This window comes from Labrus bergylta, unplaced genomic scaffold (genome assembly GCF_963930695.1).
Source record: "Labrus bergylta unplaced genomic scaffold, fLabBer1.1 SCAFFOLD_139, whole genome shotgun sequence".
NCBI lineage: Eukaryota > Metazoa > Chordata > Actinopteri > Labriformes > Labridae > Labrus > Labrus bergylta.
The window spans coordinates 22,886-49,702 of record NW_027077232.1 but is presented as its reverse complement, the minus strand read 5'-3'; the positions used below and the strand labels follow the sequence as shown (position 1 = coordinate 49,702).

The 26,817-nt window shown below is 48.4% G+C and overlaps 38 non-coding genes across 38 annotated transcripts; all 38 read right to left on the bottom strand.

Annotated features, from left to right (window-relative positions):
* Positions 1-235: 235 nt before the first annotated feature.
* LOC136178428 (U1 spliceosomal RNA) lies at positions 236-399 on the bottom strand. The gene has a single exon (XR_010665862.1). It is a non-coding gene; the product is annotated as a U1 spliceosomal RNA (small nuclear RNA).
* A 573-nt stretch (positions 400-972) lies between these two features.
* Positions 973-1,163, bottom strand: LOC136178440 (U2 spliceosomal RNA). Its single transcript, XR_010665874.1, has one exon. It is a non-coding gene; the product is annotated as a U2 spliceosomal RNA (small nuclear RNA).
* Positions 1,164-1,656: 493 nt separating this feature from the next.
* Positions 1,657-1,820, bottom strand: LOC136178427 (U1 spliceosomal RNA). The gene has a single exon (XR_010665861.1). It is a non-coding gene; the product is annotated as a U1 spliceosomal RNA (small nuclear RNA).
* A 571-nt stretch (positions 1,821-2,391) lies between these two features.
* On the bottom strand, positions 2,392-2,582 carry LOC136178444 (U2 spliceosomal RNA). Its single transcript, XR_010665878.1, has one exon. It is a non-coding gene; the product is annotated as a U2 spliceosomal RNA (small nuclear RNA).
* Positions 2,583-3,075: 493 nt separating this feature from the next.
* LOC136178426 (U1 spliceosomal RNA) lies at positions 3,076-3,239 on the bottom strand. The gene has a single exon (XR_010665860.1). It is a non-coding gene; the product is annotated as a U1 spliceosomal RNA (small nuclear RNA).
* Positions 3,240-3,810: 571 nt separating this feature from the next.
* Positions 3,811-4,001, bottom strand: LOC136178439 (U2 spliceosomal RNA). The gene has a single exon (XR_010665873.1). It is a non-coding gene; the product is annotated as a U2 spliceosomal RNA (small nuclear RNA).
* Positions 4,002-4,494: 493 nt separating this feature from the next.
* On the bottom strand, positions 4,495-4,658 carry LOC136178425 (U1 spliceosomal RNA). Its single transcript, XR_010665859.1, has one exon. It is a non-coding gene; the product is annotated as a U1 spliceosomal RNA (small nuclear RNA).
* Positions 4,659-5,231: 573 nt separating this feature from the next.
* Positions 5,232-5,422, bottom strand: LOC136178438 (U2 spliceosomal RNA). Its single transcript, XR_010665872.1, has one exon. It is a non-coding gene; the product is annotated as a U2 spliceosomal RNA (small nuclear RNA).
* A 493-nt stretch (positions 5,423-5,915) lies between these two features.
* Positions 5,916-6,079, bottom strand: LOC136178424 (U1 spliceosomal RNA). The gene has a single exon (XR_010665858.1). It is a non-coding gene; the product is annotated as a U1 spliceosomal RNA (small nuclear RNA).
* A 571-nt stretch (positions 6,080-6,650) lies between these two features.
* On the bottom strand, positions 6,651-6,841 carry LOC136178441 (U2 spliceosomal RNA). The gene has a single exon (XR_010665875.1). It is a non-coding gene; the product is annotated as a U2 spliceosomal RNA (small nuclear RNA).
* A 493-nt stretch (positions 6,842-7,334) lies between these two features.
* LOC136178423 (U1 spliceosomal RNA) lies at positions 7,335-7,498 on the bottom strand. The gene has a single exon (XR_010665857.1). It is a non-coding gene; the product is annotated as a U1 spliceosomal RNA (small nuclear RNA).
* A 571-nt stretch (positions 7,499-8,069) lies between these two features.
* On the bottom strand, positions 8,070-8,260 carry LOC136178437 (U2 spliceosomal RNA). Its single transcript, XR_010665871.1, has one exon. It is a non-coding gene; the product is annotated as a U2 spliceosomal RNA (small nuclear RNA).
* Positions 8,261-8,753: 493 nt separating this feature from the next.
* On the bottom strand, positions 8,754-8,917 carry LOC136178432 (U1 spliceosomal RNA). The gene has a single exon (XR_010665866.1). It is a non-coding gene; the product is annotated as a U1 spliceosomal RNA (small nuclear RNA).
* A 571-nt stretch (positions 8,918-9,488) lies between these two features.
* Positions 9,489-9,679, bottom strand: LOC136178436 (U2 spliceosomal RNA). The gene has a single exon (XR_010665870.1). It is a non-coding gene; the product is annotated as a U2 spliceosomal RNA (small nuclear RNA).
* Positions 9,680-10,172: 493 nt separating this feature from the next.
* On the bottom strand, positions 10,173-10,336 carry LOC136178430 (U1 spliceosomal RNA). The gene has a single exon (XR_010665864.1). It is a non-coding gene; the product is annotated as a U1 spliceosomal RNA (small nuclear RNA).
* Positions 10,337-10,907: 571 nt separating this feature from the next.
* Positions 10,908-11,098, bottom strand: LOC136178443 (U2 spliceosomal RNA). The gene has a single exon (XR_010665877.1). It is a non-coding gene; the product is annotated as a U2 spliceosomal RNA (small nuclear RNA).
* Positions 11,099-11,591: 493 nt separating this feature from the next.
* On the bottom strand, positions 11,592-11,755 carry LOC136178422 (U1 spliceosomal RNA). The gene has a single exon (XR_010665856.1). It is a non-coding gene; the product is annotated as a U1 spliceosomal RNA (small nuclear RNA).
* A 571-nt stretch (positions 11,756-12,326) lies between these two features.
* LOC136178435 (U2 spliceosomal RNA) lies at positions 12,327-12,517 on the bottom strand. Its single transcript, XR_010665869.1, has one exon. It is a non-coding gene; the product is annotated as a U2 spliceosomal RNA (small nuclear RNA).
* Positions 12,518-13,010: 493 nt separating this feature from the next.
* On the bottom strand, positions 13,011-13,174 carry LOC136178429 (U1 spliceosomal RNA). The gene has a single exon (XR_010665863.1). It is a non-coding gene; the product is annotated as a U1 spliceosomal RNA (small nuclear RNA).
* A 571-nt stretch (positions 13,175-13,745) lies between these two features.
* Positions 13,746-13,936, bottom strand: LOC136178442 (U2 spliceosomal RNA). Its single transcript, XR_010665876.1, has one exon. It is a non-coding gene; the product is annotated as a U2 spliceosomal RNA (small nuclear RNA).
* Positions 13,937-14,429: 493 nt separating this feature from the next.
* LOC136178421 (U1 spliceosomal RNA) lies at positions 14,430-14,593 on the bottom strand. The gene has a single exon (XR_010665855.1). It is a non-coding gene; the product is annotated as a U1 spliceosomal RNA (small nuclear RNA).
* A 571-nt stretch (positions 14,594-15,164) lies between these two features.
* LOC114917286 (U2 spliceosomal RNA) lies at positions 15,165-15,355 on the bottom strand. Its single transcript, XR_003806018.2, has one exon. It is a non-coding gene; the product is annotated as a U2 spliceosomal RNA (small nuclear RNA).
* A 493-nt stretch (positions 15,356-15,848) lies between these two features.
* Positions 15,849-16,012, bottom strand: LOC114917268 (U1 spliceosomal RNA). The gene has a single exon (XR_003805999.2). It is a non-coding gene; the product is annotated as a U1 spliceosomal RNA (small nuclear RNA).
* Positions 16,013-16,583: 571 nt separating this feature from the next.
* On the bottom strand, positions 16,584-16,774 carry LOC114917271 (U2 spliceosomal RNA). The gene has a single exon (XR_003806003.2). It is a non-coding gene; the product is annotated as a U2 spliceosomal RNA (small nuclear RNA).
* A 493-nt stretch (positions 16,775-17,267) lies between these two features.
* Positions 17,268-17,431, bottom strand: LOC114917266 (U1 spliceosomal RNA). Its single transcript, XR_003805997.1, has one exon. It is a non-coding gene; the product is annotated as a U1 spliceosomal RNA (small nuclear RNA).
* Positions 17,432-18,002: 571 nt separating this feature from the next.
* Positions 18,003-18,193, bottom strand: LOC114917285 (U2 spliceosomal RNA). The gene has a single exon (XR_003806017.1). It is a non-coding gene; the product is annotated as a U2 spliceosomal RNA (small nuclear RNA).
* A 493-nt stretch (positions 18,194-18,686) lies between these two features.
* On the bottom strand, positions 18,687-18,850 carry LOC114917265 (U1 spliceosomal RNA). Its single transcript, XR_003805995.1, has one exon. It is a non-coding gene; the product is annotated as a U1 spliceosomal RNA (small nuclear RNA).
* Positions 18,851-19,421: 571 nt separating this feature from the next.
* Positions 19,422-19,612, bottom strand: LOC114917283 (U2 spliceosomal RNA). The gene has a single exon (XR_003806015.1). It is a non-coding gene; the product is annotated as a U2 spliceosomal RNA (small nuclear RNA).
* Positions 19,613-20,105: 493 nt separating this feature from the next.
* Positions 20,106-20,269, bottom strand: LOC114917264 (U1 spliceosomal RNA). Its single transcript, XR_003805994.1, has one exon. It is a non-coding gene; the product is annotated as a U1 spliceosomal RNA (small nuclear RNA).
* Positions 20,270-20,842: 573 nt separating this feature from the next.
* LOC114917287 (U2 spliceosomal RNA) lies at positions 20,843-21,033 on the bottom strand. The gene has a single exon (XR_003806020.2). It is a non-coding gene; the product is annotated as a U2 spliceosomal RNA (small nuclear RNA).
* Positions 21,034-21,526: 493 nt separating this feature from the next.
* LOC114917269 (U1 spliceosomal RNA) lies at positions 21,527-21,690 on the bottom strand. The gene has a single exon (XR_003806000.2). It is a non-coding gene; the product is annotated as a U1 spliceosomal RNA (small nuclear RNA).
* A 573-nt stretch (positions 21,691-22,263) lies between these two features.
* LOC114917282 (U2 spliceosomal RNA) lies at positions 22,264-22,454 on the bottom strand. Its single transcript, XR_003806014.1, has one exon. It is a non-coding gene; the product is annotated as a U2 spliceosomal RNA (small nuclear RNA).
* Positions 22,455-22,947: 493 nt separating this feature from the next.
* Positions 22,948-23,111, bottom strand: LOC114917270 (U1 spliceosomal RNA). Its single transcript, XR_003806001.2, has one exon. It is a non-coding gene; the product is annotated as a U1 spliceosomal RNA (small nuclear RNA).
* Positions 23,112-23,682: 571 nt separating this feature from the next.
* On the bottom strand, positions 23,683-23,873 carry LOC114917281 (U2 spliceosomal RNA). Its single transcript, XR_003806012.1, has one exon. It is a non-coding gene; the product is annotated as a U2 spliceosomal RNA (small nuclear RNA).
* A 493-nt stretch (positions 23,874-24,366) lies between these two features.
* Positions 24,367-24,530, bottom strand: LOC114917267 (U1 spliceosomal RNA). Its single transcript, XR_003805998.2, has one exon. It is a non-coding gene; the product is annotated as a U1 spliceosomal RNA (small nuclear RNA).
* Positions 24,531-25,103: 573 nt separating this feature from the next.
* LOC114917280 (U2 spliceosomal RNA) lies at positions 25,104-25,294 on the bottom strand. The gene has a single exon (XR_003806011.1). It is a non-coding gene; the product is annotated as a U2 spliceosomal RNA (small nuclear RNA).
* A 493-nt stretch (positions 25,295-25,787) lies between these two features.
* On the bottom strand, positions 25,788-25,951 carry LOC114917263 (U1 spliceosomal RNA). The gene has a single exon (XR_003805993.1). It is a non-coding gene; the product is annotated as a U1 spliceosomal RNA (small nuclear RNA).
* A 569-nt stretch (positions 25,952-26,520) lies between these two features.
* LOC114917279 (U2 spliceosomal RNA) lies at positions 26,521-26,711 on the bottom strand. Its single transcript, XR_003806010.1, has one exon. It is a non-coding gene; the product is annotated as a U2 spliceosomal RNA (small nuclear RNA).
* Positions 26,712-26,817: the final 106 nt, after the last annotated feature.

Genomic DNA, 26,817 nt, shown 5'->3' with positions numbered 1-26,817 from the left:
GTTCTGTAAGGCAGATGTGCCGTGACTGGGATTTCACATTGATCAGAGCAAGGGCTGCTGAATCTGAAACAAATTTGATTGACGAGTGATATTGTGATCTAGCACTAGCAAAGACACTGGCTGCGCATAGCTTTTAAGCCACCTTGGAAATTCTTGCTGTCTGTCTGTTGCTACAGCCAGGTTGGAAGGCAGCATGTCCCTATCTGTTTCCCCCTTATTACTTTCGACAATCCATCAGGGGAGAGCGCGAACGCAGTCCCCCACTACCACAAATTATGCAGTCGAGATTCCCACATTTGGGGAATTCGCATAGGTCAGCCCCACCGGAGTGCAATGGCCAGGCCTCGCCATGGGTGAACCACCTTCTTGATCATGGTATCTCCCCTGCCAGGTAAGTATGAGTTGTACAGCTCAGGGCAAAAGGAGTCCTTCACAGGACCATCGCCCTGACTGACGGTCCCAACAACATGCGAACCACCGAAATCAGAGTTTCTGCACTGGGTGTCCCTTCTACTTGTCCTCAACACAGAAGAAAGTTTTGTGTTGAGGCCCGATAGGGCTTGTCTTTCTACATGCAAGTGGAGAAATAAGGCTCATCATTCTAACAGGTCGTGCCACACTTCCACATCAAAGCCAACCGATAGCTACCGCCAGTGTGTGTGTGTGTGTGTGTGTTTTTCTTACCGCCAACAAAAGAACAGTCGAAGCAGCAGCTAGGCCAGAAACACTTTGCAACAATGACTGTTGATATGTTATTGCGTGTCTGTGTGCTACTACAGCAATAGCATACACAGAGTGGCAAATGGGGGAACTGGCACACAAATAACCCCAAACCTGACTAAAATTCCAGTTCATTTCAAAAAGCTTGCGTCCCGGCAGCATGTCAACGCAGTGACAAAGCCAGGCCAGACTCACACACATATTTCTCTTAAATGCAGTGAAAAGAAAGGATTATTTTAATCACTGAAGAGAGGAGGGTGCACCGTTCCCGGAGGTACTGCAATACCGGGTCGATGCGTGGAGTGGACGGAGCAAGCCCCTGTTCCATCTCCCAAGTCCAAAAATCAATTTAATATATGGTCCCCGGGTAGGGGACGTATCAGATATTAAACTGATAAGAACAGATACTACACTTGATCTTAGCCAAAAGGCCGAGAAGCGATGCCCCTGACAGGCTAAGGCCGGCATCACATTCCCCATACAGTCCTCCTCGCCCATGGTCCCGGCAAGCGAGCGTTGCTTTTAAGTGGCCGTCGGTAAAACGGAAGAGCAAACTCTTTGATGGAAGCACCTTTAAGATACATGCGTTATGTCAAGCTCTGAAAAATGAGTTCAAACCCTCAACCACCAGATTTATCTGCAGCAGACTTAAGTGAACCAAAAGACAGGAGAAGATTGGGGCCTTTTATTGGCCCACAGCCGTTCTGTAAGGCAGATGTGCCGTGACTGGGATTTCACATTGATCAGAGCAAGGGCTGCTGAATCTGAAACAAATTTGATTGACGAGTGATATTGTGATCTAGCACTAGCAAAGACACTGGCTGCGCATAGCTTTTAAGCCACCTTGGAAATTCTTGCTGTCTGTCTGTTGCTACAGCCAGGTTGGAAGGCAGCATGTCCCTATCTGTTTCCCCCTTATTACTTTCGACAATCCATCAGGGGAGAGCGCGAACGCAGTCCCCCACTACCACAAATTATGCAGTCGAGATTCCCACATTTGGGGAATTCGCATAGGTCAGCCCCACCGGAGTGCAATGGCCAGGCCTCGCCATGGGTGAACCACCTTCTTGATCATGGTATCTCCCCTGCCAGGTAAGTATGAGTTGTACAGCTCAGGGCAAAAGGAGTCCTTCACAGGACCATCGCCCTGACTGACGGTCCCAACAACATGCGAACCACCGAAATCAGAGTTTCTGCACTGGGTGTCCCTTCTACTTGTCCTCAACACAGAAGAAAGTTTTGTGTTGAGGCCCGATAGGGCTTGTCTTTCTACATGCAAGTGGAGAAATAAGGCTCATCATTCTAACAGGTCGTGCCACACTTCCACATCAAAGCCAACCGATAGCTACCGCCAGTGTGTGTGTGTGTGTGTGTTTTTCTTACCGCCAACAAAAGAACAGTCGAAGCAGCAGCTAGGCCAGAAACACTTTGCAACAATGACTGTTGATATGTTATTGCGTGTCTGTGTGCTACTACAGCAATAGCATACACAGAGTGGCAAATGGGGGAACTGGCACACAAATAACCCCAAACCTGACTAAAATTCCAGTTCATTTCAAAAAGCTTGCGTCCCGGCAGCATGTCAACGCAGTGACAACGCCAGGCCAGACTCACACACATATTTCTCTTAAATGCAGCGAAAAGAAAGGATTATTTTAAACACTGAAGAGAGGAGGGTGCACCGTTCCCGGAGGTACTGCAATACCGGGTCGATGCGTGGAGTGGACGGAGCAAGCCGCTGTTCCATCTCCCAAGTCCAAAAATCAATTTAATATATGGTCCCCGGGTAGGGGACGTATCAGATATTAAACTGATAAGAACAGATACTACACTTGATCTTAGCCAAAAGGCCGAGAAGCGATGCCCCTGACAGGCTAAGGCCGGCATCACATTCCCCATACAGTCCTCCTCGCCCATGGTCCCGGCAAGCGAGCGTTGCTTTTAAGTGACCGTCGGTAAAACGGAAGAGCAAACTCTTTGATGGAAGCACCTTTAAGATACATGCGTTATGTCAAGCTCTGAAAAATGAGTTCAAACCCTCAACCACCAGATTTATCTGCAGCAGACTTAAGTGAACCAAAAGACAGGAGAAGATTGGGGCCTTTTATTGGCCCACAGCCGTTCTGTAAGGCAGATGTGCCGTGACTGGGATTTCACATTGATCAGAGCAAGGGCTGCTGAATCTGAAACAAATTTGATTGACGAGTGATATTGTGATCTAGCACTAGCAAAGACACTGGCTGCGCATAGCTTTTAAGCCACCTTGGAAATTCTTGCTGTCTGTCTGTTGCTACAGCCAGGTTGGAAGGCAGCATGTCCCTATCTGTTTCCCCCTTATTACTTTCGACGATCCATCAGGGGAGAGCGCGAACGCAGTCCCCCACTACCACAAATTATGCAGTCGAGATTCCCACATTTGGGGAATTCGCATAGGTCAGCCCCACCGGAGTGCAATGGCCAGGCCTCGCCATGGGTGAACCACCTTCTTGATCATGGTATCTCCCCTGCCAGGTAAGTATGAGTTGTACAGCTCAGGGCAAAAGGAGTCCTTCACAGGACCATCGCCCTGACTGACGGTCCCAACAACATGCGAACCACCGAAATCAGAGTTTCTGCACTGGGTGTCCCTTCTACTTGTCCTCAACACAGAAGAAAGTTTTGTGTTGAGGCCCGATAGGGCTTGTCTTTCTACATGCAAGTGGAGAAATAAGGCTCATCATTCTAACAGGTCGTGCCACACTTCCACATCAAAGCCAACCGATAGCTACCGCCAGTGTGTGTGTGTGTGTGTGTTTTTCTTACCGCCAACAAAAGAACAGTCGAAGCAGCAGCTAGGCCAGAAACACTTTGCAACAATGACTGTTGATATGTTATTGCGTGTCTGTGTGTTACTACAGCAATAGCATACACAGAGTGGCAAATGGGGGAACTGGCACACAAATAACCCCAAACCTGACTAAAATTCCAGTTCATTTCAAAAAGCTTGCGTCCCGGCAGCATGTCAACGCAGTGACAAAGCCAGGCCAGACTCACACACATATTTCTCTTAAATGCAGTGAAAAGAAAGGATTATTTTAAACACTGAAGAGAGGAGGGTGCACCGTTCCCGGAGGTACTGCAATACCGGGTCGATGCGTGGAGTGGACGGAGCAAGCCCCTGTTCCATCTCCCAAGTCCAAAAATCAATTTAATATATGGTCCCCGGGTAGGGGACGTATCAGATATTAAACTGATAAGAACAGATACTACACTTGATCTTAGCCAAAAGGCCGAGAAGCGATGCCCCTGACAGGCTAAGGCCGGCATCACATTCCCCATACAGTCCTCCTCGCCCATGGTCCCGGCAAGCGAGCGTTGCTTTTAAGTGACCGTCGGTAAAACGGAAGAGCAAACTCTTTGATGGAAGCACCTTTAAGATACATGCGTTATGTCAAGCTCTGAAAAATGAGTTCAAACCCTCAACCACCAGATTTATCTGCAGCAGACTTAAGTGAACCAAAAGACAGGAGAAGATTGGGGCCTTTTATTGGCCCACAGCCGTTCTGTAAGGCAGATGTGCCGTGACTGGGATTTCACATTGATCAGAGCAAGGGCTGCTGAATCTGAAACAAATTTGATTGACGAGTGATATTGTGATCTAGCACTAGCAAAGACACTGGCTGCGCATAGCTTTTAAGCCACCTTGGAAATTCTTGCTGTCTGTCTGTTGCTACAGCCAGGTTGGAAGGCAGCATGTCCCTATCTGTTTCCCCCTTATTACTTTCGACAATCCATCAGGGGAGAGCGCGAACGCAGTCCCCCACTACCACAAATTATGCAGTCGAGATTCCCACATTTGGGGAATTCGCATAGGTCAGCCCCACCGGAGTGCAATGGCCAGGCCTCGCCATGGGTGAACCACCTTCTTGATCATGGTATCTCCCCTGCCAGGTAAGTATGAGTTGTACAGCTCAGGGCAAAAGGAGTCCTTCACAGGACCATCGCCCTGACTGACGGTCCCAACAACATGCGAACCACCGAAATCAGAGTTTCTGCACTGGGTGTCCCTTCTACTTGTCCTCAACACAGAAGAAAGTTTTGTGTTGAGGCCCGATAGGGCTTGTCTTTCTACATGCAAGTGGAGAAATAAGGCTCATCATTCTAACAGGTCGTGCCACACTTCCACATCAAAGCCAACCGATAGCTACCGCCAGTGTGTGTGTGTGTGTGTGTGTTTTTCTTACCGCCAACAAAAGAACAGTCGAAGCAGCAGCTAGGCCAGAAACACTTTGCAACAATGACTGTTGATATGTTATTGCGTGTCTGTGTGCTACTACAGCAATAGCATACACAGAGTGGCAAATGGGGGAACTGGCACACAAATAACCCCAAACCTGACTAAAATTCCAGTTCATTTCAAAAAGCTTGCGTCCCGGCAGCATGTCAACGCAGTGACAAAGCCAGGCCAGACTCACACACATATTTCTCTTAAATGCAGTGAAAAGAAAGGATTATTTTAATCACTGAAGAGAGGAGGGTGCACCGTTCCCGGAGGTACTGCAATACCGGGTCGATGCGTGGAGTGGACGGAGCAAGCCCCTGTTCCATCTCCCAAGTCCAAAAATCAATTTAATATATGGTCCCCGGGTAGGGGACGTATCAGATATTAAACTGATAAGAACAGATACTACACTTGATCTTAGCCAAAAGGCCGAGAAGCGATGCCCCTGACAGGCTAAGGCCGGCATCACATTCCCCATACAGTCCTCCTCGCCCATGGTCCCGGCAAGCGAGCGTTGCTTTTAAGTGGCCGTCGGTAAAACGGAAGAGCAAACTCTTTGATGGAAGCACCTTTAAGATACATGCGTTATGTCAAGCTCTGAAAAATGAGTTCAAACCCTCAACCACCAGATTTATCTGCAGCAGACTTAAGTGAACCAAAAGACAGGAGAAGATTGGGGCCTTTTATTGGCCCACAGCCGTTCTGTAAGGCAGATGTGCCGTGACTGGGATTTCACATTGATCAGAGCAAGGGCTGCTGAATCTGAAACAAATTTGATTGACGAGTGATATTGTGATCTAGCACTAGCAAAGACACTGGCTGCGCATAGCTTTTAAGCCACCTTGGAAATTCTTGCTGTCTGTCTGTTGCTACAGCCAGGTTGGAAGGCAGCATGTCCCTATCTGTTTCCCCCTTATTACTTTCGACAATCCATCAGGGGAGAGCGCGAACGCAGTCCCCCACTACCACAAATTATGCAGTCGAGATTCCCACATTTGGGGAATTCGCATAGGTCAGCCCCACCGGAGTGCAATGGCCAGGCCTCGCCATGGGTGAACCACCTTCTTGATCATGGTATCTCCCCTGCCAGGTAAGTATGAGTTGTACAGCTCAGGGCAAAAGGAGTCCTTCACAGGACCATCGCCCTGACTGACGGTCCCAACAACATGCGAACCACCGAAATCAGAGTTTCTGCACTGGGTGTCCCTTCTACTTGTCCTCAACACAGAAGAAAGTTTTGTGTTGAGGCCCGATAGGGCTTGTCTTTCTACATGCAAGTGGAGAAATAAGGCTCATCATTCTAACAGGTCGTGCCACACTTCCACATCAAAGCCAACCGATAGCTACCGCCAGTGTGTGTGTGTGTGTGTGTTTTTCTTACCGCCAACAAAAGAACAGTCGAAGCAGCAGCTAGGCCAGAAACACTTTGCAACAATGACTGTTGATATGTTATTGCGTGTCTGTGTGCTACTACAGCAATAGCATACACAGAGTGGCAAATGGGGGAACTGGCACACAAATAACCCCAAACCTGACTAAAATTCCAGTTCATTTCAAAAAGCTTGCGTCCCGGCAGCATGTCAACGCAGTGACAAAGCCAGGCCAGACTCACACACATATTTCTCTTAAAAGCAGTGAAAAGAAAGGATTATTTTAAACACTGAAGAGAGGAGGGTGCACCGTTCCCGGAGGTACTGCAATACCGGGTCGATGCGTGGAGTGGACGGAGCAAGCCGCTGTTCCATCTCCCAAGTCCAAAAATCAATTTAATATATGGTCCCCGGATAGGGGACGTATCAGATATTAAACTGATAAGAACAGATACTACACTTGATCTTAGCCAAAAGGCCGAGAAGCGATGCCCCTGACAGGCTAAGGCCGGCATCACATTCCCCATACAGTCCTCCTCGCCCATGGTCCCGGCAAGCGAGCGTTGCTTTTAAGTGGCCGTCGGTAAAACGGAAGAGCAAACTCTTTGATGGAAGCACCTTTAAGATACATGCGTTATGTCAAGCTCTGAAAAATGAGTTCAAACCCTCAACCACCAGATTTATCTGCAGCAGACTTAAGTGAACCAAAAGACAGGAGAAGATTGGGGCCTTTTATTGGCCCACAGCCGTTCTGTAAGGCAGATGTGCCGTGACTGGGATTTCACATTGATCAGAGCAAGGGCTGCTGAATCTGAAACAAATTTGATTGACGAGTGATATTGTGATCTAGCACTAGCAAAGACACTGGCTGCGCATAGCTTTTAAGCCACCTTGGAAATTCTTGCTGTCTGTCTGTTGCTACAGCCAGGTTGGAAGGCAGCATGTCCCTATCTGTTTCCCCCTTATTACTTTCGACGATCCATCAGGGGAGAGCGCGAACGCAGTCCCCCACTACCACAAATTATGCAGTCGAGATTCCCACATTTGGGGAATTCGCATAGGTCAGCCCCACCGGAGTGCAATGGCCAGGCCTCGCCATGGGTGAACCACCTTCTTGATCATGGTATCTCCCCTGCCAGGTAAGTATGAGTTGTACAGCTCAGGGCAAAAGGAGTCCTTCACAGGACCATCGCCCTGACTGACGGTCCCAACAACATGCGAACCACCGAAATCAGAGTTTCTGCACTGGGTGTCCCTTCTACTTGTCCTCAACACAGAAGAAAGTTTTGTGTTGAGGCCCGATAGGGCTTGTCTTTCTACATGCAAGTGGACAAATAAGGCTCATCATTCTAACAGGTCGTGCCACACTTCCACATCAAAGCCAACCGATAGCTACCGCCAGTGTGTGTGTGTGTGTGTGTTTTTCTTACCGCCAACAAAAGAACAGTCGAAGCAGCAGCTAGGCCAGAAACACTTTGCAACAATGACTGTTGATATGTTATTGCGTGTCTGTGTGTTACTACAGCAATAGCATACACAGAGTGGCAAATGGGGGAACTGGCACACAAATAACCCCAAACCTGACTAAAATTCCAGTTCATTTCAAAAAGCTTGCGTCCCGGCAGCATGTCAACGCAGTGACAAAGCCAGGCCAGACTCACACACATATTTCTCTTAAATGCAGTGAAAAGAAAGGATTATTTTAAACACTGAAGAGAGGAGGGTGCACCGTTCCCGGAGGTACTGCAATACCGGGTCGATGCGTGGAGTGGACGGAGCAAGCCCCTGTTCCATCTCCCAAGTCCAAAAATCAATTTAATATATGGTCCCCGGGTAGGGGACGTATCAGATATTAAACTGATAAGAACAGATACTACACTTGATCTTAGCCAAAAGGCCGAGAAGCGATGCCCCTGACAGGCTAAGGCCGGCATCACATTCCCCATACAGTCCTCCTCGCCCATGGTCCCGGCAAGCGAGCGTTGCTTTTAAGTGACCGTCGGTAAAACGGAAGAGCAAACTCTTTGATGGAAGCACCTTTAAGATACATGCGTTATGTCAAGCTCTGAAAAATGAGTTCAAACCCTCAACCACCAGATTTATCTGCAGCAGACTTAAGTGAACCAAAAGACAGGAGAAGATTGGGGCCTTTTATTGGCCCACAGCCGTTCTGTAAGGCAGATGTGCCGTGACTGGGATTTCACATTGATCAGAGCAAGGGCTGCTGAATCTGAAACAAATTTGATTGACGAGTGATATTGTGATCTAGCACTAGCAAAGACACTGGCTGCGCATAGCTTTTAAGCCACCTTGGAAATTCTTGCTGTCTGTCTGTTGCTACAGCCAGGTTGGAAGGCAGCATGTCCCTATCTGTTTCCCCCTTATTACTTTCGACAATCCATCAGGGGAGAGCGCGAACGCAGTCCCCCACTACCACAAATTATGCAGTCGAGATTCCCACATTTGGGGAATTCGCATAGGTCAGCCCCACCGGAGTACAATGGCCAGGCCTCGCCATGGGTGAACCACCTTCTTGATCATGGTATCTCCCCTGCCAGGTAAGTATGAGTTGTACAGCTCAGGGCAAAAGGAGTCCTTCACAGGACCATCGCCCTGACTGACGGTCCCAACAACATGCGAACCACCGAAATCAGAGTTTCTGCACTGGGTGTCCCTTCTACTTGTCCTCAACACAGAAGAAAGTTTTGTGTTGAGGCCCGATAGGGCTTGTCTTTCTACATGCAAGTGGAGAAATAAGGCTCATCATTCTAACAGGTCGTGCCACACTTCCACATCAAAGCCAACCGATAGCTACCGCCAGTGTGTGTGTGTGTGTGTGTTTTTCTTACCGCCAACAAAAGAACAGTCGAAGCAGCAGCTAGGCCAGAAACACTTTGCAACAATGACTGTTGATATGTTATTGCGTGTCTGTGTGCTACTACAGCAATAGCATACACAGAGTGGCAAATGGGGGAACTGGCACACAAATAACCCCAAACCTGACTAAAATTCCAGTTCATTTCAAAAAGCTTGCGTCCCGGCAGCATGTCAACGCAGTGACAAAGCCAGGCCAGACTCACACACATATTTCTCTTAAATGCAGCGAAAAGAAAGGATTATTTTAAACACTGAAGAGAGGAGGGTGCACCGTTCCCGGAGGTACTGCAATACCGGGTCGATGCGTGGAGTGGACGGAGCAAGCCCCTGTTCCATCTCCCAAGTCCAAAAATCAATTTAATATATGGTCCCCGGGTAGGGGACGTATCAGATATTAAACTGATAAGAACAGATACTACACTTGATCTTAGCCAAAAGGCCGAGAAGCGATGCCCCTGACAGGCTAAGGCCGGCATCACATTCCCCATACAGTCCTCCTCGCCCATGGTCCCGGCAAGCGAGCGTTGCTTTTAAGTGGCCGTCGGTAAAACGGAAGAGCAAACTCTTTGATGGAAGCACCTTTAAGATACATGCGTTATGTCAAGCTCTGAAAAATGAGTTCAAACCCTCAACCACCAGATTTATCTGCAGCAGACTTAAGTGAACCAAAAGACAGGAGAAGATTGGGGCCTTTTATTGGCCCACAGCCGTTCTGTAAGGCAGATGTGCCGTGACTGGGATTTCACATTGATCAGAGCAAGGGCTGCTGAATCTGAAACAAATTTGATTGACGAGTGATATTGTGATCTAGCACTAGCAAAGACACTGGCTGCGCATAGCTTTTAAGCCACCTTGGAAATTCTTGCTGTCTGTCTGTTGCTACAGCCAGGTTGGAAGGCAGCATGTCCCTATCTGTTTCCCCCTTATTACTTTCGACAATCCATCAGGGGAGAGCGCGAACGCAGTCCCCCACTACCACAAATTATGCAGTCGAGATTCCCACATTTGGGGAATTCGCATAGGTCAGCCCCACCGGAGTGCAATGGCCAGGCCTCGCCATGGGTGAACCACTTTCTTGATCATGGTATCTCCCCTGCCAGGTAAGTATGAGTTGTACAGCTCAGGGCAAAAGGAGTCCTTCACAGGACCATCGCCCTGACTGACGGTCCCAACAACATGCGAACCACCGAAATCAGAGTTTCTGCACTGGGTGTCCCTTCTACTTGTCCTCAACACAGAAGAAAGTTTTGTGTTGAGGCCCGATAGGGCTTGTCTTTCTACATGCAAGTGGAGAAATAAGGCTCATCATTCTAACAGGTCGTGCCACACTTCCACATCAAAGCCAACCGATAGCTACCGCCAGTGTGTGTGTGTGTGTGTGTTTTTCTTACCGCCAACAAAAGAACAGTCGAAGCAGCAGCTAGGCCAGAAACACTTTGCAACAATGACTGTTGATATGTTATTGCGTGTCTGTGTGCTACTACAGCAATAGCATACACAGAGTGGCAAATGGGGGAACTGGCACACAAATAACCCCAAACCTGACTAAAATTCCAGTTCATTTCAAAAAGCTTGCGTCCCGGCAGCATGTCAACGCAGTGACAAAGCCAGGCCAGACTCACACACATATTTCTCTTAAATGCAGCGAAAAGAAAGGATTATTTTAAACACTGAAGAGAGGAGGGTGCACCGTTCCCGGAGGTACTGCAATACCGGGTCGATGCGTGGAGTGGACGGAGCAAGCCCCTGTTCCATCTCCCAAGTCCAAAAATCAATTTAATATATGGTCCCCGGGTAGGGGACGTATCAGATATTAAACTGATAAGAACAAATACTACACTTGATCTTAGCCAAAAGGCCGAGAAGCGATGCCCCTGACAGGCTAAGGCCGGCATCACATTCCCCATACAGTCCTCCTCGCCCATGGTCCCGGCAAGCGAGCGTTGCTTTTAAGTGGCCGTCGGTAAAACGGAAGAGCAAACTCTTTGATGGAAGCACCTTTAAGATACATGCGTTATGTCAAGCTCTGAAAAATGAGTTCAAACCCTCAACCACCAGATTTATCTGCAGCAGACTTAAGTGAACCAAAAGACAGGAGAAGATTGGGGCCTTTTATTGGCCCACAGCCGTTCTGTAAGGCAGATGTGCCGTGACTGGGATTTCACATTGATCAGAGCAAGGGCTGCTGAATCTGAAACAAATTTGATTGACGAGTGATATTGTGATCTAGCACTAGCAAAGACACTGGCTGCGCATAGCTTTTAAGCCACCTTGGAAATTCTTGCTGTCTGTCTGTTGCTACAGCCAGGTTGGAAGGCAGCATGTCCCTATCTGTTTCCCCCTTATTACTTTCGACAATCCATCAGGGGAGAGCGCGAACGCAGTCCCCCACTACCACAAATTATGCAGTCGAGATTCCCACATTTGGGGAATTCGCATAGGTCAGCCCCACCGGAGTGCAATGGCCAGGCCTCGCCATGGGTGAACCACCTTCTTGATCATGGTATCTCCCCTGCCAGGTAAGTATGAGTTGTACAGCTCAGGGCAAAAGGAGTCCTTCACAGGACCATCGCCCTGACTGACGGTCCCAACAACATGCGAACCACCGAAATCAGAGTTTCTGCACTGGGTGTCCCTTCTACTTGTCCTCAACACAGAAGAAAGTTTTGTGTTGAGGCCCGATAGGGCTTGTCTTTCTACATGCAAGTGGAGAAATAAGGCTCATCATTCTAACAGGTCGTGCCACACTTCCACATCAAAGCCAACCGATAGCTACCGCCAGTGTGTGTGTGTGTGTGTGTTTTTCTTACCGCCAACAAAAGAACAGTCGAAGCAGCAGCTAGGCCAGAAACACTTTGCAACAATGACTGTTGATATGTTATTGCGTGTCTGTGTGCTACTACAGCAATAGCATACACAGAGTGGCAAATGGGGGAACTGGCACACAAATAACCCCAAACCTGACTAAAATTCCAGTTCATTTCAAAAAGCTTGCGTCCCGGCAGCATGTCAACGCAGTGACAAAGCCAGGCCAGACTCACACACATATTTCTCTTAAATGCAGCGAAAAGAAAGGATTATTTTAAACACTGAAGAGAGGAGGGTGCACCGTTCCCGGAGGTACTGCAATACCGGGTCGATGCGTGGAGTGGACGGAGCAAGCCCCTGTTCCATCTCCCAAGTCCAAAAATCAATTTAATATATGGTCCCCGGGTAGGGGACGTATCAGATATTAAACTGATAAGAACAGATACTACACTTGATCTTAGCCAAAAGGCCGAGAAGCGATGCCCCTGACAGGCTAAGGCCGGCATCACATTCCCCATACAGTCCTCCTCGCCCATGGTCCCGGCAAGCGAGCGTTGCTTTTAAGTGGCCGTCGGTAAAACGGAAGAGCAAACTCTTTGATGGAAGCACCTTTAAGATACATGCGTTATGTCAAGCTCTGAAAAATGAGTTCAAACCCTCAACCACCAGATTTATCTGCAGCAGACTTAAGTGAACCAAAAGACAGGAGAAGATTGGGGCCTTTTATTGGCCCACAGCCGTTCTGTAAGGCAGATGTGCCGTGACTGGGATTTCACATTGATCAGAGCAAGGGCTGCTGAATCTGAAACAAATTTGATTGACGAGTGATATTGTGATCTAGCACTAGCAAAGACACTGGCTGCGCATAGCTTTTAAGCCACCTTGGAAATTCTTGCTGTCTGTCTGTTGCTACAGCCAGGTTGGAAGGCAGCATGTCCCTATCTGTTTCCCCCTTATTACTTTCGACAATCCATCAGGGGAGAGCGCGAACGCAGTCCCCCACTACCACAAATTATGCAGTCGAGATTCCCACATTTGGGGAATTCGCATAGGTCAGCCCCACCGGAGTGCAATGGCCAGGCCTCGCCATGGGTGAACCACTTTCTTGATCATGGTATCTCCCCTGCCAGGTAAGTATGAGTTGTACAGCTCAGGGCAAAAGGAGTCCTTCACAGGACCATCGCCCTGACTGACGGTCCCAACAACATGCGAACCACCGAAATCAGAGTTTCTGCACTGGGTGTCCCTTCTACTTGTCCTCAACACAGAAGAAAGTTTTGTGTTGAGGCCCGATAGGGCTTGTCTTTCTACATGCAAGTGGAGAAATAAGGCTCATCATTCTAACAGGTCGTGCCACACTTCCACATCAAAGCCAACCGATAGCTACCGCCAGTGTGTGTGTGTGTGTGTGTTTTTCTTACCGCCAACAAAAGAACAGTCGAAGCAGCAGCTAGGCCAGAAACACTTTGCAACAATGACTGTTGATATGTTATTGCGTGTCTGTGTGCTACTACAGCAATAGCATACACAGAGTGGCAAATGGGGGAACTGGCACACAAATAACCCCAAACCTGACTAAAATTCCAGTTCATTTCAAAAAGCTTGCGTCCCGGCAGCATGTCAACGCAGTGACAAAGCCAGGCCAGACTCACACACATATTTCTCTTAAATGCAGCGAAAAGAAAGGATTATTTTAAACACTGAAGAGAGGAGGGTGCACCGTTCCCGGAGGTACTGCAATACCGGGTCGATGCGTGGAGTGGACGGAGCAAGCCCCTGTTCCATCTCCCAAGTCCAAAAATCAATTTAATATATGGTCCCCGGGTAGGGGACGTATCAGATATTAAACTGATAAGAACAAATACTACACTTGATCTTAGCCAAAAGGCCGAGAAGCGATGCCCCTGACAGGCTAAGGCCGGCATCACATTCCCCATACAGTCCTCCTCGCCCATGGTCCCGGCAAGCGAGCGTTGCTTTTAAGTGGCCGTCGGTAAAACGGAAGAGCAAACTCTTTGATGGAAGCACCTTTAAGATACATGCGTTATGTCAAGCTCTGAAAAATGAGTTCAAACCCTCAACCACCAGATTTATCTGCAGCAGACTTAAGTGAACCAAAAGACAGGAGAAGATTGGGGCCTTTTATTGGCCCACAGCCGTTCTGTAAGGCAGATGTGCCGTGACTGGGATTTCACATTGATCAGAGCAAGGGCTGCTGAATCTGAAACAAATTTGATTGACGAGTGATATTGTGATCTAGCACTAGCAAAGACACTGGCTGCGCATAGCTTTTAAGCCACCTTGGAAATTCTTGCTGTCTGTCTGTTGCTACAGCCAGGTTGGAAGGCAGCATGTCCCTATCTGTTTCCCCCTTATTACTTTCGACAATCCATCAGGGGAGAGCGCGAACGCAGTCCCCCACTACCACAAATTATGCAGTCGAGATTCCCACATTTGGGGAATTCGCATAGGTCAGCCCCACCGGAGTGCAATGGCCAGGCCTCGCCATGGGTGAACCACCTTCTTGATCATGGTATCTCCCCTGCCAGGTAAGTATGAGTTGTACAGCTCAGGGCAAAAGGAGTCCTTCACAGGACCATCGCCCTGACTGACGGTCCCAACAACATGCGAACCACCGAAATCAGAGTTTCTGCACTGGGTGTCCCTTCTACTTGTCCTCAACACAGAAGAAAGTTTTGTGTTGAGGCCCGATAGGGCTTGTCTTTCTACATGCAAGTGGAGAAATAAGGCTCATCATTCTAACAGGTCGTGCCACACTTCCACATCAAAGCCAACCGATAGCTACCGCCAGTGTGTGTGTGTGTGTGTGTTTTTCTTACCGCCAACAAAAGAACAGTCGAAGCAGCAGCTAGGCCAGAAACACTTTGCAACAATGACTGTTGATATGTTATTGCGTGTCTGTGTGCTACTACAGCAATAGCATACACAGAGTGGCAAATGGGGGAACTGGCACACAAATAACCCCAAACCTGACTAAAATTCCAGTTCATTTCAAAAAGCTTGCGTCCCGGCAGCATGTCAACGCAGTGACAAAGCCAGGCCAGACTCACACACATATTTCTCTTAAATGCAGCGAAAAGAAAGGATTATTTTAAACACTGAAGAGAGGAGGGTGCACCGTTCCCGGAGGTACTGCAATACCGGGTCGATGCGTGGAGTGGACGGAGAAAGCCCCTGTTCCATCTCCCAAGTCCAAAAATCAATTTAATATATGGTCCCCGGGTAGGGGACGTATCAGATATTAAACTGATAAGAACAGATACTACACTTGATCTTAGCCAAAAGGCCGAGAAGCGATGCCCCTGACAGGCTAAGGCCGGCATCACATTCCCCATACAGTCCTCCTCGCCCATGGTCCCGGCAAGCGAGCGTTGCTTTTAAGTGGCCGTCGGTAAAACGGAAGAGCAAACTCTTTGATGGAAGCACCTTTAAGATACATGCGTTATGTCAAGCTCTGAAAAATGAGTTCAAACCCTCAACCACCAGATTTATCTGCAGCAGACTTAAGTGAACCAAAAGACAGGAGAAGATTGGGGCCTTTTATTGGCCCACAGCCGTTCTGTAAGGCAGATGTGCCGTGACTGGGATTTCACATTGATCAGAGCAAGGGCTGCTGAATCTGAAACAAATTTGATTGACGAGTGATATTGTGATCTAGCACTAGCAAAGACACTGGCTGCGCATAGCTTTTAAGCCACCTTGGAAATTCTTGCTGTCTGTCTGTTGCTACAGCCAGGTTGGAAGGCAGCATGTCCCTATCTGTTTCCCCCTTATTACTTTCGACAATCCATCAGGGGAGAGCGCGAACGCAGTCCCCCACTACCACAAATTATGCAGTCGAGATTCCCACATTTGGGGAATTCGCATAGGTCAGCCCCACCGGAGTGCAATGGCCAGGCCTCGCCATGGGTGAACCACCTTCTTGATCATGGTATCTCCCCTGCCAGGTAAGTATGAGTTGTACAGCTCAGGGCAAAAGGAGTCCTTCACAGGACCATCGCCCTGACTGACGGTCCCAACAACATGCGAACCACCGAAATCAGAGTTTCTGCACTGGGTGTCCCTTCTACTTGTCCTCAACACTGAAGAAAGTTTTGTGTTGAGGCCCGATAGGGCTTGTCTTTCTACATGCAAGTGGAGAAATAAGGCTCATCATTCTAACAGGTCGTGCCACACTTCCACATCAAAGCCAACCGATAGCTACCGCCAGTGTGTGTGTGTGTGTGTGTTTTTCTTACCGCCAACAAAAGAACAGTCGAAGCAGCAGCTAGGCCAGAAACACTTTGCAACAATGACTGTTGATATGTTATTGCGTGTCTGTGTGCTACTACAGCAATAGCATACACAGAGTGGCAAATGGGGGAACTGGCACACAAATAACCCCAAACCTGACTAAAATTCCAGTTCATTTCAAAAAGCTTGCGTCCCGGCAGCATGTCAACGCAGTGACAAAGCCAGGCCAGACTCACACACATATTTCTCTTAAATGCAGCGAAAAGAAAGGATTATTTTAAACACTGAAGAGAGGAGGGTGCACCGTTCCCGGAGGTACTGCAATACCGGGTCGATGCGTGGAGTGGACGGAGCAAGCCCCTGTTCCATCTCCCAAGTCCAAAAATCAATTTAATATATGGTCCCCGGGTAGGGGACGTATCAGATATTAAACTGATAAGAACAGATACTACACTTGATCTTAGCCAAAAGGCCGAGAAGCGATGCCCCTGACAGGCTAAGGCCGGCATCACATTCCCCATACAGTCCTCCTCGCCCATGGTCCCGGCAAGCGAGCGTTGCTTTTAAGTGGCCGTCGGTAAAACGGAAGAGCAAACTCTTTGATGGAAGCACCTTTAAGATACATGCGTTATGTCAAGCTCTGAAAAATGAGTTCAAACCCTCAACCACCAGATTTATCTGCAGCAGACTTAAGTGAACCAAAAGACAGGAGAAGATTGGGGCCTTTTATTGGCCCACAGCCGTTCTGTAAGGCAGATGTGCCGTGACTGGGATTTCACATTGATCAGAGCAAGGGCTGCTGAATCTGAAACAAATTTGATTGACGAGTGATATTGTGATCTAGCACTAGCAAAGACACTGGCTGCGCATAGCTTTTAAGCCACCTTGGAAATTCTTGCTGTCTGTCTGTTGCTACAGCCAGGTTGGAAGGCAGCATGTCCCTATCTGTTTCCCCCTTATTACTTTCGACAATCCATCAGGGGAGAGCGCGAACGCAGTCCCCCACTACCACAAATTATGCAGTCGAGATTCCCACATTTGGGGAATTCGCATAGGTCAGCCCCACCGGAGTGCAATGGCCAGGCCTCGCCATGGGTGAACCACCTTCTTGATCATGGTATCTCCCCTGCCAGGTAAGTATGAGTTGTACAGCTCAGGGCAAAAGGAGTCCTTCACAGGACCATCGCCCTGACTGACGGTCCCAACAACATGCGAACCACCGAAATCAGAGTTTCTGCACTGGGTGTCCCTTCTACTTGTCCTCAACACAGAAGAAAGTTTTGTGTTGAGGCCCGATAGGGCTTGTCTTTCTACATGCAAGTGGAGAAATAAGGCTCATCATTCTAACAGGTCGTGCCACACTTCCACATCAAAGCCAACCGATAGCTACCGCCAGTGTGTGTGTGTGTGTGTGTTTTTCTTACCGCCAACAAAAGAACAGTCGAAGCAGCAGCTAGGCCAGAAACACTTTGCAACAATGACTGTTGATATGTTATTGCGTGTCTGTGTGCTACTACAGCAATAGCATACACAGAGTGGCAAATGGGGGAACTGGCACACAAATAACCCCAAACCTGACTAAAATTCCAGTTCATTTCAAAAAGCTTGCGTCCCGGCAGCATGTCAACGCAGTGACAAAGCCAGGCCAGACTCACACACATATTTCTCTTAAATGCAGCGAAAAGAAAGGATTATTTTAAACACTGAAGAGAGGAGGGTGCACCGTTCCCGGAGGTACTGCAATACCGGGTCGATGCGTGGAGTGGACGGAGCAAGCCCCTGTTCCATCTCCCAAGTCCAAAAATCAATTTAATATATGGTCCCCGGGTAGGGGACGTATCAGATATTAAACTGATAAGAACAGATACTACACTTGATCTTAGCCAAAAGGCCGAGAAGCGATGCCCCTGACAGGCTAAGGCCGGCATCACATTCCCCATACAGTCCTCCTCGCCCATGGTCCCGGCAAGCGAGCGTTGCTTTTAAGTGGCCGTCGGTAAAACGGAAGAGCAAACTCTTTGATGGAAGCACCTTTAAGATACATGCGTTATGTCAAGCTCTGAAAAATGAGTTCAAACCCTCAACCACCAGATTTATCTGCAGCAGACTTAAGTGAACCAAAAGACAGGAGAAGATTGGGGCCTTTTATTGGCCCACAGCCGTTCTGTAAGGCAGATGTGCCGTGACTGGGATTTCACATTGATCAGAGCAAGGGCTGCTGAATCTGAAACAAATTTGATTGACGAGTGATATTGTGATCTAGCACTAGCAAAGACACTGGCTGCGCATAGCTTTTAAGCCACCTTGGAAATTCTTGCTGTCTGTCTGTTGCTACAGCCAGGTTGGAAGGCAGCATGTCCCTATCTGTTTCCCCCTTATTACTTTCGACAATCCATCAGGGGAGAGCGCGAACGCAGTCCCCCACTACCACAAATTATGCAGTCGAGATTCCCACATTTGGGGAATTCGCATAGGTCAGCCCCACCGGAGTGCAATGGCCAGGCCTCGCCATGGGTGAACCACCTTCTTGATCATGGTATCTCCCCTGCCAGGTAAGTATGAGTTGTACAGCTCAGGGCAAAAGGAGTCCTTCACAGGACCATCGCCCTGACTGACGGTCCCAACAACATGCGAACCACCGAAATCAGAGTTTCTGCACTGGGTGTCCCTTCTACTTGTCCTCAACACTGAAGAAAGTTTTGTGTTGAGGCCCGATAGGGCTTGTCTTTCTACATGCAAGTGGAGAAATAAGGCTCATCATTCTAACAGGTCGTGCCACACTTCCACATCAAAGCCAACCGATAGCTACCGCCAGTGTGTGTGTGTGTGTGTGTTTTTCTTACCGCCAACAAAAGAACAGTCGAAGCAGCAGCTAGGCCAGAAACACTTTGCAACAATGACTGTTGATATGTTATTGCGTGTCTGTGTGCTACTACAGCAATAGCATACACAGAGTGGCAAATGGGGGAACTGGCACACAAATAACCCCAAACCTGACTAAAATTCCAGTTCATTTCAAAAAGCTTGCGTCCCGGCAGCATGTCAACGCAGTGACAAAGCCAGGCCAGACTCACACACATATTTCTCTTAAATGCAGCGAAAAGAAAGGATTATTTTAAACACTGAAGAGAGGAGGGTGCACCGTTCCCGGAGGTACTGCAATACCGGGTCGATGCGTGGAGTGGACGGAGCAAGCCCCTGTTCCATCTCCCAAGTCCAAAAATCAATTTAATATATGGTCCCCGGGTAGGGGACGTATCAGATATTAAACTGATAAGAACAGATACTACACTTGATCTTAGCCAAAAGGCCGAGAAGCGATGCCCCTGACAGGCTAAGGCCGGCATCACATTCCCCATACAGTCCTCCTCGCCCATGGTCCCGGCAAGCGAGCGTTGCTTTTAAGTGGCCGTCGGTAAAACGGAAGAGCAAACTCTTTGATGGAAGCACCTTTAAGATACATGCGTTATGTCAAGCTCTGAAAAATGAGTTCAAACCCTCAACCACCAGATTTATCTGCAGCAGACTTAAGTGAACCAAAAGACAGGAGAAGATTGGGGCCTTTTATTGGCCCACAGCCGTTCTGTAAGGCAGATGTGCCGTGACTGGGATTTCACATTGATCAGAGCAAGGGCTGCTGAATCTGAAACAAATTTGATTGACGAGTGATATTGTGATCTAGCACTAGCAAAGACACTGGCTGCGCATAGCTTTTAAGCCACCTTGGAAATTCTTGCTGTCTGTCTGTTGCTACAGCCAGGTTGGAAGGCAGCATGTCCCTATCTGTTTCCCCCTTATTACTTTCGACAATCCATCAGGGGAGAGCGCGAACGCAGTCCCCCACTACCACAAATTATGCAGTCGAGATTCCCACATTTGGGGAATTCGCATAGGTCAGCCCCACCGGAGTGCAATGGCCAGGCCTCGCCATGGGTGAACCACCTTCTTGATCATGGTATCTCCCCTGCCAGGTAAGTATGAGTTGTACAGCTCAGGGCAAAAGGAGTCCTTCACAGGACCATCGCCCTGACTGACGGTCCCAACAACATGCGAACCACCGAAATCAGAGTTTCTGCACTGGGTGTCCCTTCTACTTGTCCTCAACACAGAAGAAAGTTTTGTGTTGAGGCCCGATAGGGCTTGTCTTTCTACATGCAAGTGGAGAAATAAGGCTCATCATTCTAACAGGTCGTGCCACACTTCCACATCAAAGCCAACCGATAGCTACCGCCAGTGTGTGTGTGTGTGTGTGTGTTTTTCTTACCGCCAACAAAAGAACAGTCGAAGCAGCAGCTAGGCCAGAAACACTTTGCAACAATGACTGTTGATATGTTATTGCGTGTCTGTGTGCTACTACAGCAATAGCATACACAGAGTGGCAAATGGGGGAACTGGCACACAAATAACCCCAAACCTGACTAAAATTCCAGTTCATTTCAAAAAGCTTGCGTCCCGGCAGCATGTCAACGCAGTGACAAAGCCAGGCCAGACTCACACACATATTTCTCTTAAATGCAGCGAAAAGAAAGGATTATTTTAAACACTGAAGAGAGGAGGGTGCACCGTTCCCGGAGGTACTGCAATACCGGGTCGATGCGTGGAGTGGACGGAGCAAGCCCCTGTTCCATCTCCCAAGTCCAAAAATCAATTTAATATATGGTCCCCGGGTAGGGGACGTATCAGATATTAAACTGATAAGAACAGATACTACACTTGATCTTAGCCAAAAGGCCGAGAAGCGATGCCCCTGACAGGCTAAGGCCGGCATCACATTCCCCATACAGTCCTCCTCGCCCATGGTCCCGGCAAGCGAGCGTTGCTTTTAAGTGGCCGTCGGTAAAACGGAAGAGCAAACTCTTTGATGGAAGCACCTTTAAGATACATGCGTTATGTCAAGCTCTGAAAAATGAGTTCAAACCCTCAACCACCAGATTTATCTGCAGCAGACTTAAGTGAACCAAAAGACAGGAGAAGATTGGGGCCTTTTATTGGCCCACAGCCGTTCTGTAAGGCAGATGTGCCGTGACTGGGATTTCACATTGATCAGAGCAAGGGCTGCTGAATCTGAAACAAATTTGATTGACGAGTGATATTGTGATCTAGCACTAGCAAAGACACTGGCTGCGCATAGCTTTTAAGCCACCTTGGAAATTCTTGCTGTCTGTCTGTTGCTACAGCCAGGTTGGAAGGCAGCATGTCCCTATCTGTTTCCCCCTTATTACTTTCGACAATCCATCAGGGGAGAGCGCGAACGCAGTCCCCCACTACCACAAATTATGCAGTCGAGATTCCCACATTTGGGGAATTCGCATAGGTCAGCCCCACCGGAGTGCAATGGCCAGGCCTCGCCATGGGTGAACCACCTTCTTGATCATGGTATCTCCCCTGCCAGGTAAGTATGAGTTGTACAGCTCAGGGCAAAAGGAGTCCTTCACAGGACCATCGCCCTGACTGACGGTCCCAACAACATGCGAACCACCGAAATCAGAGTTTCTGCACTGGGTGTCCCTTCTACTTGTCCTCAACACAGAAGAAAGTTTTGTGTTGAGGCCCGATAGGGCTTGTCTTTCTACATGCAAGTGGAGAAATAAGGCTCATCATTCTAACAGGTCGTGCCACACTTCCACATCAAAGCCAACCGATAGCTACCGCCAGTGTGTGTGTGTGTGTGTGTGTTTTTCTTACCGCCAACAAAAGAACAGTCGAAGCAGCAGCTAGGCCAGAAACACTTTGCAACAATGACTGTTGATATGTTATTGCGTGTCTGTGTGCTACTACAGCAATAGCATACACAGAGTGGCAAATGGGGGAACTGGCACACAAATAACCCCAAACCTGACTAAAATTCCAGTTCATTTCAAAAAGCTTGCGTCCCGGCAGCATGTCAACGCAGTGACAAAGCCAGGCCAGACTCACACACATATTTCTCTTAAATGCAGCGAAAAGAAAGGATTATTTTAAACACTGAAGAGAGGAGGGTGCACCGTTCCCGGAGGTACTGCAATACCGGGTCGATGCGTGGAGTGGACGGAGCAAGCCCCTGTTCCATCTCCCAAGTCCAAAAATCAATTTAATATATGGTCCCCGGGTAGGGGACGTATCAGATATTAAACTGATAAGAACAGATACTACACTTGATCTTAGCCAAAAGGCCGAGAAGCGATGCCCCTGACAGGCTAAGGCCGGCATCACATTCCCCATACAGTCCTCCTCGCCCATGGTCCCGGCAAGCGAGCGTTGCTTTTAAGTGGCCGTCGGTAAAACGGAAGAGCAAACTCTTTGATGGAAGCACCTTTAAGATACATGCGTTATGTCAAGCTCTGAAAAATGAGTTCAAACCCTCAACCACCAGATTTATCTGCAGCAGACTTAAGTGAACCAAAAGACAGGAGAAGATTGGGGCCTTTTATTGGCCCACAGCCGTTCTGTAAGGCAGATGTGCCGTGACTGGGATTTCACATTGATCAGAGCAAGGGCTGCTGAATCTGAAACAAATTTGATTGACGAGTGATATTGTGATCTAGCACTAGCAAAGACACTGGCTGCGCATAGCTTTTAAGCCACCTTGGAAATTCTTGCTGTCTGTCTGTTGCTACAGCCAGGTTGGAAGGCAGCATGTCCCTATCTGTTTCCCCCTTATTACTTTCGACAATCCATCAGGGGAGAGCGCGAACGCAGTCCCCCACTACCACAAATTATGCAGTCGAGATTCCCACATTTGGGGAATTCGCATAGGTCAGCCCCACCGGAGTGCAATGGCCAGGCCTCGCCATGGGTGAACCACCTTCTTGATCATGGTATCTCCCCTGCCAGGTAAGTATGAGTTGTACAGCTCAGGGCAAAAGGAGTCCTTCACAGGACCATCGCCCTGACTGACGGTCCCAACAACATGCGAACCACCGAAATCAGAGTTTCTGCACTGGGTGTCCCTTCTACTTGTCCTCAACACAGAAGAAAGTTTTGTGTTGAGGCCCGATAGGGCTTGTCTTTCTACATGCAAGTGGAGAAATAAGGCTCATCATTCTAACAGGTCGTGCCACACTTCCACATCAAAGCCAACCGATAGCTACCGCCAGTGTGTGTGTGTGTGTGTGTTTTTCTTACCGCCAACAAAAGAACAGTCGAAGCAGCAGCTAGGCCAGAAACACTTTGCAACAATGACTGTTGATATGTTATTGCGTGTCTGTGTGCTACTACAGCAATAGCATACACAGAGTGGCAAATGGGGGAACTGGCACACAAATAACCCCAAACCTGACTAAAATTCCAGTTCATTTCAAAAAGCTTGCGTCCCGGCAGCATGTCAACGCAGTGACAAAGCCAGGCCAGACTCACACACATATTTCTCTTAAATGCAGCGAAAAGAAAGGATTATTTTAAACACTGAAGAGAGGAGGGTGCACCGTTCCCGGAGGTACTGCAATACCGGGTCGATGCGTGGAGTGGACGGAGCAAGCCCCTGTTCCATCTCCCAAGTCCAAAAATCAATTTAATATATGGTCCCCGGGTAGGGGACGTATCAGATATTAAACTGATAAGAACAGATACTACACTTGATCTTAGCCAAAAGGCCGAGAAGCGATGCCCCTGACAGGCTAAGGCCGGCATCACATTCCCCATACAGTCCTCCTCGCCCATGGTCCCGGCAAGCGAGCGTTGCTTTTAAGTGACCGTCGGTAAAACGGAAGAGCAAACTCTTTGATGGAAGCACCTTTAAGATACATGCGTTATGTCAAGCTCTGAAAAATGAGTTCAAACCCTCAACCACCAGATTTATCTGCAGCAGACTTAAGTGAACCAAAAGACAGGAGAAGATTGGGGCCTTTTATTGGCCCACAGCCGTTCTGTAAGGCAGATGTGCCGTGACTGGGATTTCACATTGATCAGAGCAAGGGCTGCTGAATCTGAAACAAATTTGATTGACGAGTGATATTGTGATCTAGCACTAGCAAAGACACTGGCTGCGCATAGCTTTTAAGCCACCTTGGAAATTCTTGCTGTCTGTCTGTTGCTACAGCCAGGTTGGAAGGCAGCATGTCCCTATCTGTTTCCCCCTTATTACTTTCGACAATCCATCAGGGGAGAGCGCGAACGCAGTCCCCCACTACCACAAATTATGCAGTCGAGATTCCCACATTTGGGGAATTCGCATAGGTCAGCCCCACCGGAGTGCAATGGCCAGGCCTCGCCATGGGTGAACCACCTTCTTGATCATGGTATCTCCCCTGCCAGGTAAGTATGAGTTGTACAGCTCAGGGCAAAAGGAGTCCTTCACAGGACCATCGCCCTGACTGACGGTCCCAACAACATGCGAACCACCGAAATCAGAGTTTCTGCACTGGGTGTCCCTTCTACTTGTCCTCAACACAGAAGAAAGTTTTGTGTTGAGGCCCGATAGGGCTTGTCTTTCTACATGCAAGTGGAGAAATAAGGCTCATCATTCTAACAGGTCGTGCCACACTTCCACATCAAAGCCAACCGATAGCTACCGCCAGTGTGTGTGTGTGTGTGTGTGTTTTTCTTACCGCCAACAAAAGAACAGTCGAAGCAGCAGCTAGGCCAGAAACACTTTGCAACAATGACTGTTGATATGTTATTGCGTGTCTGTGTGCTACTACAGCAATAGCATACACAGAGTGGCAAATGGGGGAACTGGCACACAAATAACCCCAAACCTGACTAAAATTCCAGTTCATTTCAAAAAGCTTGCGTCCCGGCAGCATGTCAACGCAGTGACAACGCCAGGCCAGACTCACACACATATTTCTCTTATATGCAGCGAAAAGAAAGGATTATTTTAAACACTGAAGAGAGGAGGGTGCACCGTTCCCGGAGGTACTGCAATACCGGGTCGATGCGTGGAGTGGACGGAGCAAGCCCCTGTTCCATCTCCCAAGTCCAAAAATCAATTTAATATATGGTCCCCGGGTAGGGGACGTATCAGATATTAAACTGATAAGAACAGATACTACACTTGATCTTAGCCAAAAGGCCGAGAAGCGATGCCCCTGACAGGCTAAGGCCGGCATCACATTCCCCATACAGTCCTCCTCGCCCATGGTCCCGGCAAGCGAGCGTTGCTTTTAAGTGACCGTCGGTAAAACGGAAGAGCAAACTCTTTGATGGAAGCACCTTTAAGATACATGCGTTATGTCAAGCTCTGAAAAATGAGTTCAAACCCTCAACCACCAGATTTATCTGCAGCAGACTTAAGTGAACCAAAAGACAGGAGAAGACTGGGGCCTTTTATTGGCCCACAGCCGTTCTGTAAGGCAGATGTGCCGTGACTGGGATTTCACATTGATCAGAGCAAGGGCTGCTGAATCTGAAACAAATTTGATTGACGAGTGATATTGTGATCTAGCACTAGCAAAGACACTGGCTGCGCATAGCTTTTAAGCCACCTTGGAAATTATTGCTGTCTGTCTGTTGCTACAGCCAGGTTGGAAGGCAGCATGTCCCTATCTGTTTCCCCCTTATTACTTTCGACAATCCATCAGGGGAGAGCGCGAACGCAGTCCCCCACTACCACAAATTATGCAGTCGAGATTCCCACATTTGGGGAATTCGCATAGGTCAGCCCCACCGGAGTGCAATGGCCAGGCCTCGCCATGGGTGAACCACCTTCTTGATCATGGTATCTCCCCTGCCAGGTAAGTATGAGTTGTACAGCTCAGGGCAAAAGGAGTCCTTCACAGGACCATCGCCCTGACTGACGGTCCCAACAACATGCGAACCACCGAAATCAGAGTTTCTGCACTGGGTGTCCCTTCTACTTGTCCTCAACACAGAAGAAAGTTTTGTGTTAAGGCCCGATAGGGCTTGTCTTTCTACATGCAAGTGGAGAAATAAGGCTCATCATTCTAACAGGTCGTGCCACACTTCCACATCAAAGCCAACCGATAGCTACCGCCAGTGTGTGTGTGTGTGTGTTTTTCTTACCGCCAACAAAAGAACAGTCGAAGCAGCAGCTAGGCCAGAAACACTTTGCAACAATGACTGTTGATATGTTATTGCGTGTCTGTGTGCTACTACAGCAATAGCATACACAGAGTGGCAAATGGGGGAACTGGCACACAAATAACCCCAAACCTGACTAAAATTCCAGTTCATTTCAAAAAGCTTGCGTCCCGGCAGCATGTCAACGCAGTGACAAAGCCAGGCCAGACTCACACACATATTTCTCTTAAATGCAGTGAAAAGAAATGATTATTTTAAACACTGAAGAGAGGAGGGTGCACCGTTCCCGGAGGTACTGCAATACCGGGTCGATGCGTGGAGTGGACGGAGCAAGCCCCTGTTCCATCTCCCAAGTCCAAAAATCAATTTAATATATGGTCCCCGGGTAGGGGACGTATCAGATATTAAACTGATAAGAACAGATACTACACTTGATCTTAGCCAAAAGGCCGAGAAGCGATGCCCCTGACAGGCTAAGGCCGGCATCACATTCCCCATACAGTCCTCCTCGCCCATGGTCCCGGCAAGCGAGCGTTGCTTTTAAGTGACCGTCGGTAAAACGGAAGA